The sequence below is a fragment of the Camellia sinensis genome, chromosome 6 (assembly GCF_055761805.1).
Source record: "Camellia sinensis isolate YWXY chromosome 6, ASM5576180v1, whole genome shotgun sequence".
Taxonomy (NCBI): domain Eukaryota; kingdom Viridiplantae; phylum Streptophyta; class Magnoliopsida; order Ericales; family Theaceae; genus Camellia; species Camellia sinensis.
Window position 1 is genome coordinate 37,729,945 of NC_138966.1, and position 10,786 is coordinate 37,740,730.

Genomic DNA, 10,786 nt, shown 5'->3' on the forward strand with positions numbered 1-10,786 from the left:
GATTCTCCTGCACAGTGGCAGATATGTAAATACGGCGTCTACATACCATTTCTCACGCATTACTGTTCGAACACTCGAACACCTATACGGATTTTCCAGCACTGTGGCAGATATGTAAATACGGGGTTTACATACCATTTCTTGCGCATTACGGTTCGAACACTCGAGCACCTATACGGATTCTCCTGCACAGTGACAGATATGTAAATACGGCGTTTACAAACCATTTCTTACGCATTACGGTTCGAACATTCGAACACCTATACGGATTCTCCTGCACAGTGGCAGATATGTAAATACGGCGTCTACATACCATTTCTCACGCATTACTGTTCGAACACTCGAACACCTATACGGATTCTCCTACACAGTGGCAGATATGTAAATACGGCGTTTACTAACCATTTCTTACGCATTACGGTTCGAACATTCGAACACCTATACGGATTCTCCTGTACTGTGGCAGATATGTAAATACGGCGTCTACATACCATTTCTCACGCATTACGGTTCGAACACACGAACACCAACACGGATTCTCCTGCACAGTGGCAGATATGTAAATACGTGGTTTACATACAATTTCTTGCGCATTACGGTTCGAACACTCGAACACCTATGCGGATTCTCCTGCACAGTCGCAGATATATAAATACGGGGTTTCCATACCATTTCTTGCGCATCACGGTTCGAACACTCGAACACCTATACGGATTCTCCTGCACAGTGACAGATGTGTATATACGGGGTTTACATACCATTTCTTGCGCATTACGGTTCGAACATTCGAACAACTATACGGATTCTCCTGCATAGTAGCAGATATGTAAATACGGTGTTTACTTACCATTTCTCACGCATTACGGTTCGAACACTCGAACACCTATACGGATTCTCCTGCACAGTGGCAGATATGTAAATACGGCGTTTACAAACCATTTCTTACGCATTACGGTTCGAACACTCGAACACCTATACGGATTCTCCTGCACAGTGGCAGATATGTAAATACGGCGTTTACATACCATTTCTTACACATTACAGTTCGAACGCTCGAAAACCTATACGGATTCTCCTGCACAGTGGCAGATATGTAAATACGGTGTTTACAAACCATTTCTTACGCATTACGGTTCAAACACTCGAACACCTATACGGATTGTCCTGCACAGTGGCAGATATGTAAATACGGCGTTTACATGCCATTTGTTACGCATTACAGTTCGAACACTCGAACACCTATACGGATTCTCCTGCACAGTGGCAGATATGTAAATACGGCGTTTACAAACCATTCCTTACGCATTACGGTTCGAACACTCGAACACCTATACGAATTCTCCTGCACAGTGGCAGATATGTAAATACGGCGTTTACATACCATTTCTCACGCATTGGGGTTCGAACACTCGAACACCTATACGGATTCTCCTGCACAGTGGCAGATATGTAAATACGGCGTTTACATACCATTTCTTACGCATTACGGTTCGAACACTCGAACACCTATACGGATTCTCCTGCACAGTGGCAGATATGTAAATACGGCGTTCACAAACCATTTCTTACGCATTACGGTTCGAACACTCGAACACCTATACGGATTCTCCTGCACAGTGGCAGATATGTAAATACGGCGTTTGCATACCATTTATTACGCATTACAGTTCGAACACTCGAACACCTATACGGATTCTCCTGCACAGTGGCAGATATGTAAATACGGCGTTTACAAACCATTTCTTACGCATTACGGTTCGAACACTCGAACACCTATACGGATTCTCCTGCACAGTGGCAGATATGTAAATACGGCGTTTACAAACCATTTCTTACGCATTACGGTTCGAACACTCGAACACCTATACGGATTCTCCTGCACAGTGGCAGATATATAAATACGGCGTTTGGATACCATTTGTTACGAATTACAGTTTGAACACTCGAACACCTATACGGATTCTCCTGCACAGTGGCAGATATGTAAATACGGCGTTTACAAACCATTTCTTACGCATTACGGTTCGAACACTCGAACACCTATACGGATTCTCCTGCACAGTGACAGATATGTAAATACGGCGTTTACAAACCATTTCTTACGCATTACGGTTCGAACATTCGAACACCAATACGGATTCTCCTGCACAGTGGCAGATATGTAAATACGGCGTCTACATACCATTTCTCACGCATTACGGTTCGAACACTCGAACACCTCTACGGATTCTCCAGCACAGTGGCAGATATGTAAATACGGGGTTTACATACCATTTCTTGCGCATTACGGTTCGAACACTCGAACACCTATACGGATTCTCCTGCACAGTGGCAGATATGTAAATACGGGGTTTACATACCATTTCTTGCGTATTACGGTTCGAACACTCAAACACCCATACGGATTCTCCTGCACAGTGACAGATATGTAAATACGGGGTTTCCATACCATTTCTCACGCATTACGGTTCGAACACTCGAACACCTATACGGATTCTCCTGCACAGTGGCAGATATGTAAATACGGCGTTTGCATACCATTTCTCACGCATTACAGTTCGAACACTCGAACACCTATACGGATTCTCCTGCACAGTGGCAGATATGTAAATACGGCGTTTAAAAACCATTTCTTACGCATTACGGTTCGAACACTCGAACACCTATACGGATTCTCCTGCACAGTGACAGATTTGTAAATACGGCGTTTACAAACCATTTCTTACGCATTACGGTTCGAACACTCAAACACCTATACGGATTCTCCTGTACAGTGGCAGATATGTAAATACGGCGTCTACATACCATTTCTCACGCATTACGGTTCGAACACTCGAACACCTATACGGATTTTCCAGCACAGTGGCAGATATGTAAATACGGGGTTTACATACCATTTCTTGCGCATTACGGTTCGAACACTCGAACACCTATACGGATTCTCCTGCACAGTGACAGATATGTAAATACGGGATTTACATACCATTTCTTGCGTATTACGGTTCGAACACTCAAACACCTATACGGATTCTCCTGCACAGTGGCAGATATGTAAATACGGCGTTTCCATACCATTTCTCACGCATTACGGTTCGAACACTCGAACACCTATACGGATTCTCCTGCACAGTGGCAGATATGTAAATACGGCGTTTACAAACCATTTCTTACGCATTACGGTTCGAACATTCGAACACCTATACGGATTCTCCTGCACAGTGGCAGATATGTAAATACGGCGTCTACATATCATTTCTCACGCATTACGGTTCGAACACTCGAACACCTACACGGATTCTCCTGCACAGTGGCAGATATGTAAATACGTGGTTTACATACAGTTTCTTGCGCATTACGGTTCGAACACTCGAACACCTATACGGATTCTCCTGCACAGTGGCAGATATGTAAATACGGGGTTTCCATACCATTTCTTGCGCATTACGGTTTGAACACTCGAACACCTATACGGATTCTCCTGCACAGTGGCAGATATGTATATACGGGGTTTACATACCATTTCTTGCGCATTACGGTTCGAACACTCGAACACCTATACGGATTCTCCTGCACAGTGGCAGATATGTAAATACGGCGTTTACAAACCATTTCTTACGCATTACGGTTCGAACACTCGAACACCTATACGGATTCTCCTGCACAGTGGCAGATATGTATATACGGGGTTTATATACCAATTCTTGCGCATTACGGTTCGAACACTCGAACACCTATACGGATTCTCCTGCACAGTGGCAGATATGTAAATACGGCGTTTACAAACCATTTCTTACGCATTACGGTTCGAACACCCGAACACCTATACGGATTCTCCTGCACAGTGGCAGATATGTAAATACGGCGTTTGCATACCAGTTGTTACGCATTACAGTTCGAACACTCGAACACCTATACGGATTCTCCTGCACAGTGGCAGATATGTAAATACGGCGTTTACAAACCATTTCTTACGCATTACGGTTCGAACACTCGAACACCTACACGGATTCTCCTGCACAGTGACAGATATGAAAATACGGCATTTACAAACCATTTCTTGCGCATTACGGTTCGAACATTCGAACACCTATACGGATTCTCCTGCACAGTGGCAGATATGTAAATACGGGGTTTACATACCATTTCTTGCGCATTACGATTCGAACACTCAAACACCTATACGGATTCTCCTGCACAGTGGCAGATATGTAAATACGGGGTTTACATACCATTTCTTGCGTATTACTGTTCGAACACTCAAACACCTATACGGATTCTCCTGCACAGTGGCAGATATGTAAATACGGCGTTTCCATACCATTTCTCACGCATTACGGTTCGAACACTCGAACACCTATACGGATTCTCCTGCACAGTGGCAGATATGTAAATACGGCGTTTGCATACCATTTGTTACGCATTACAGTTCGAACACTCGAACACCTATACGGATTCTCCTGCACAGTGGCAGATATGTAAATACGGCGTTTCCATACCATTTCTTACGCATTACGGTTCGAACACTCGAACACCTATACGGATTCTCCTGCACAGTGGCAGATATGTAAATACGGGGTTTACATACCATTTCTTGCGCATTACGGTTCGAACACTCGAACACGTATACGGATTCTCCTGCACAGTGGCAGATATGTAAATACGGCGTTTACAAACCATTTCTTACGCATTACGGTTCGAACATTCGAACACCTATACGGATACATACCATTTCTCACGCATTACGGTTCGAACACTCGAACACCTACACGGATTCTCCTGCACAGTGGCAGATATGTAAATACGTGGTTTACATACAATTTCTTGCGCATTACGGTTCGAACACTCGAACACCTATACGGATTCTCCTGCACAGTGGCAGATATGTAAATACGGGATTTCCATACCATTTCTTGCGCATTACGGTTCGAACACTCGAACACCTATACGGATTCTCCTGCACAGTGGCAGATATGTATATACGGGGTTTACATACCATTTCTTGCGCATTACGGTTCGAACACTCGAACAACTATACGGATTCTCCTGCACAGTGGCAGATATGTAAATACGGCGTTTACTTACCATTTCTCACGCATTACGGTTCGAACACTCGAACACCTATATGGATTCTCCTGCACAGTGGCAGATATGGAAATACGGCGTTTACAAACCATTTCTTACGCATTACGGTACGAACACTCGAACACCTATACGGATTCTCCTGCACAGTGGCAGATATGTAAATACGGCGTTTACATACCATTTCTTACGCATTACAGTTCGAACGCTCGAAAACCTATACGGATTCCCCTGCACAGTGGCAGATATGTAAATACGGCGTTTACAAACCATTTCTTACGCATTACGGTTCGAACACTCGAACACCTATACGGATTCTCCTGCACAGTGGCAGATATGTAAATACGGCGTTTACATACCATTTGTTACGCATTACAGTTCGAACACTCGAACACCTATACGGATTCTCCTGCACAGTGGCAGATATGTAAATACGGCGTTTACAAACCATTTCTTACGCATTACGGTTCGAACACTGGAACACCTATACGAATTCTCCTGCACAGTGGCAGATATGTAAATACGGCGTTTACATACCATTTTTTACGCATTGGGGTTCGAACACTCGAACACCTATACGGATTCTCCTGCACAGTGGCAGATATGTAAATACGGCGTTTACATACCATTTCTTACGCATTACGGTTCGAACACTCGAACACCTATACGGATTCTCCTGCACAGTGGCAGATATGTAAATACGGCGTTTGCATACCATTTGTTACGCATTACAGTTCGAACACTCGAACACCTATACGGATTCTCCCGCACAGTGGCAGATATGTAAATACGGCGTTTACAAACCATTCCTTACGCATTACGGTTCGAACACTCGAACACCTATACGAATTCTCCTGCACAGTGGCAGATATGTAAATACGGCGTTTACATAGCATTTCTCACGCATTGGGGTTCGAACACTCGAACACCTATACGGATTCTCCTGCACAGTGGCAGATATGTAAATACGGCGTTTACATACCATTTCTTACGCATTACGGTTCGAACACTCGAACACCTATACGGATTCTCCTGCACAGTGGCAGATATGTAAATACGGCGTTTACATACCATTTCTTACGCATTACAGTTCGAACGCTCGAAAACCTATACGGATTCTCCTGCACAGTGGCAGATATGTAAATACGGTGTTTACAAACCATTTCTTACGCATTACGGTTCAAACACTCGAACACCTATACGGATTCTCCTGCACAGTGGCAGATATGTAAATACGGCGTTTACATGCCATTTGTTACGCATTACAGTTCGAACACTCGAACACCTATACGGATTCTCCTGCACAGTGGCAGATATGTAAATACGGCGTTTACAAACCATTCCTTACGCATTACGGTTCGAACACTCGAACACCTATACGAATTCTCCTGCACAGTGGCAGATATGTAAATACGGCGTTTACATACCATTTCTTACGCATTGGGGTTCGAACACTCGAACACCTATACGGATTCCCCTGCACAGTGGCAGATATGTAAATACGGCGTTTACAAACCATTTCTTACGCATTACGGTTCGAACACTCGAACACCTATACGGATTCTCCTGCACAGTGGCAGATATGTAAATACGGCGTTTACATACCATTTGTTACGCATTACGGTTCGAACACTCGAACACCTATACGGATTCTCCTGCACAGTGGCAGATATGTAAATACGGCGTTTACAAACCATTTCTTACGCATTACGGTTCGAACACTGGAACACCTATACGAATTCTCCTGCACAGTGGCAGATATGTAAATACGGCGTTTACATACCATTTCTTACGCATTGGGGTTCGAACACTCGAACACCTATACGGATTCTCCTGCACAGTGGCAGATATGTAAATACGGCGTTTACATACCATTTCTTACGCATTACGGTTCGAACACTCGAACACCTATACGGATTCTCCTGCACAGTGGCAGATATGTAAATACGGCGTTTGCATACCATTTGTTACGCATTACAGTTCGAACACTCGAACACCTATACGGATTCTCCCGCACAGTGGCAGATATGTAAATACGGCGTTTACAAACCATTTCTTACGCATTACGGTTCGAACACTCGAACACCTATACGGATTCTCCTGCACGGTGACAGATATGTAAATACGGCGTTTACAAACCATTTCTTACGCATTACGGTTCGAACATTCGAACACCTATACGGATTCTCCTGCACAGTGGCAGATATGTAAATACGGCGTCTACATACCATTTCTCACGCATTACGGTTCGAACACTCGAACACCTCTACGGATTCTCCAGCACAGTGGCAGATATGTAAATACGGGGTTTACATACCATTTCTTGCGCATTACGGTTCGAACACTCGAACACCTATACGGATTCTCCTGCACAGTGGCAGATATGTAAATACGGGGTTTACATACCATTTCTTGCGTATTACGGTTCGAACACTCAAACACCTATACGGATTCTCCTGCACAGTGGCAGATATTTAAATACGGGGTTTCCATACCATTTCTCACGCATTACGGTTCGAACACTCGAACACCTATACGGATTCTCCTCCACAGTGGCAGATATGTAAATACGGCGTTTGCATACCATTTGTTACGCATTACTGTTCGAACACTCGAACACCTATACGGATTCTCCTGCACAGTGGCAGATATGTAAATACGGCGTTTCCATACCATTTCTTACGCATTACGGTTCGAACACTCGAACACCTATACGGATTCTCCTGCACAGTGGCAGATATGTAAATACGGGGTTTACATACCATTTCTTGCGCATTACGGTTCGAACACTCGAACACCTATACGGATTCTCCTGCACAGTGGCAGATATGTAAATACGGCGTTTACAAACCATTTCTTACGCATTACGGTTCCAACATTCGAACACCTATACGGATTCTCCAGCACTGTGGCAGATATGTAAATACGGGGTTTACATACCATTTCTCACGCATTACGGTTCGAACACTCGAACACCTACACGGATTCTCCTGCACAGTGGCAGATATGTAAATACGTGGTTTACATACAGTTTCTTGCGCATTACGGTTCGAACACTCGAACACCTATACGGATTCTCCTGCACAGTGGCAGATATGTAAATACGGGGTTTCCATACCATTTCTTGCTCATTACGGTTCGAACACTCGAACACTTATACGGATTCTCCTGCACAGTGGCAGATATGTAAATACGGCGTTTGCATACCATTTGTTACGCATTACAGTTCGAACACTCGAACACCTATACGGATTCTCCCGCACAGTGGCAGATATGTAAATACGGCGTTTACAAACCATTCCTTACGCATTACGGTTCGAACACTCGAACACCTATACGAATTCTCCTGCACAGTGGCAGATATGTAAATACGGCGTTTACATAGCATTTCTCACGCATTGGGGTTCGAACACTCGAACACCTATACGGATTCTCCTGCACAGTGGCAGATATGTAAATACGGCGTTTACATACCATTTCTTACGCATTACGGTTCGAACACTCGAACACCTATACGGATTCTCCTGCACAGTGGCAGATATGTAAATACGGCGTTTACATACCATTTCTTACGCATTACAGTTCGAACGCTCGAAAACCTATACGGATTCTCCTGCACAGTGGCAGATATGTAAATACGGTGTTTACAAACCATTTCTTACGCATTACGGTTCAAACACTCGAACACCTATACGGATTCTCCTGCACAGTGGCAGATATGTAAATACGGCGTTTACATGCCATTTGTTACGCATTACAGTTCGAACACTCGAACACCTATACGGATTCTCCTGCACAGTGGCAGATATGTAAATACGGCGTTTACAAACCATTCCTTACGCATTACGGTTCGAACACTCGAACACCTATACGAATTCTCCTGCACAGTGGCAGATATGTAAATACGGCGTTTACATACCATTTCTTACGCATTGGGGTTCGAACACTCGAACACCTATACGGATTCCCCTGCACAGTGGCAGATATGTAAATACGGCGTTTACAAACCATTTCTTACGCATTACGGTTCGAACACTCGAACACCTATACGGATTCTCCTGCACAGTGGCAGATATGTAAATACGGCGTTTACATACCATTTGTTACGCATTACGGTTCGAACACTCGAACACCTATACGGATTCTCCTGCACAGTGGCAGATATGTAAATACGGCGTTTACAAACCATTTCTTACGCATTACGGTTCGAACACTGGAACACCTATACGAATTCTCCTGCACAGTGGCAGATATGTAAATACGGCGTTTACATACCATTTCTTACGCATTGGGGTTCGAACACTCGAACACCTATACGGATTCTCCTGCACAGTGGCAGATATGTAAATACGGCGTTTACATACCATTTCTTACGCATTACGGTTCGAACACTCGAACACCTATACGGATTCTCCTGCACAGTGGCAGCTATGTAAATACGGCGTTTGCATACCATTTGTTACGCATTACAGTTCGAACACTCGAACACCTATACGGATTCTCCCGCACAGTGGCAGATATGTAAATACGGCGTTTACAAACCATTTCTTACGCATTACGGTTCGAACACTCGAACACCTATACGGATTCTCCTGCACGGTGACAGATATGTAAATACGGCGTTTACAAACCATTTCTTACGCATTACGGTTCGAACATTCGAACACCTATACGGATTCTCCTGCACAGTGGCAGATATGTAAATACGGCGTCTACATACCATTTCTCACGCATTACGGTTCGAACACTCGAACACCTCTACGGATTCTCCAGCACAGTGGCAGATATGTAAATACGGGGTTTACATACCATTTCTTGCGCATTACGGTTCGAACACTCGAACACCTATACGGATTCTCCTGCACAGTGGCAGATATGTAAATACGGGGTTTACATACCATTTCTTGCGTATTACGGTTCGAACACTCAAACACCTATACGGATTCTCCTGCACAGTGGCAGATATTTAAATACGGGGTTTCCATACCATTTCTCACGCATTACGGTTCGAACACTCGAACACCTATACGGATTCTCCTCCACAGTGGCAGATATGTAAATACGGCGTTTGCATACCATTTGTTACGCATTACTGTTCGAACACTCGAACACCTATACGGATTCTCCTGCACAGTGGCAGATATGTAAATACGGCGTTTCCATACCATTTCTTACGCATTACGGTTCGAACACTCGAACACCTATACGGATTCTCCTGCACAGTGGCAGATATGTAAATACGGGGTTTACATACCATTTCTTGCGCATTACGGTTCGAACACTCGAACACCTATACGGATTCTCCTGCACAGTGGCAGATATGTAAATACGGCGTTTACAAACCATTTCTTACGCATTACGGTTCCAACATTCGAACACCTATACGGATTCTCCAGCACTGTGGCAGATATGTAAATACGGGGTTTACATACCATTTCTCACGCATTACGGTTCGAACACTCGAACACCTACACGGATTCTCCTGCACAGTGGCAGATATGTAAATACGTGGTTTACATACAGTTTCTTGCGCATTACGGTTCGAACACTCGAACACCTATACGGATTCTCCTGCACAGTGGCAGATATGTAAATACGGGGTTTCCATACCATTTCTTGCTCATTACGGTTCGAACACTCGAACACTTATACGGATTCTCCTGCACAGTGGCAGATATGTATATACGGGGTTTACATACCATTTTCT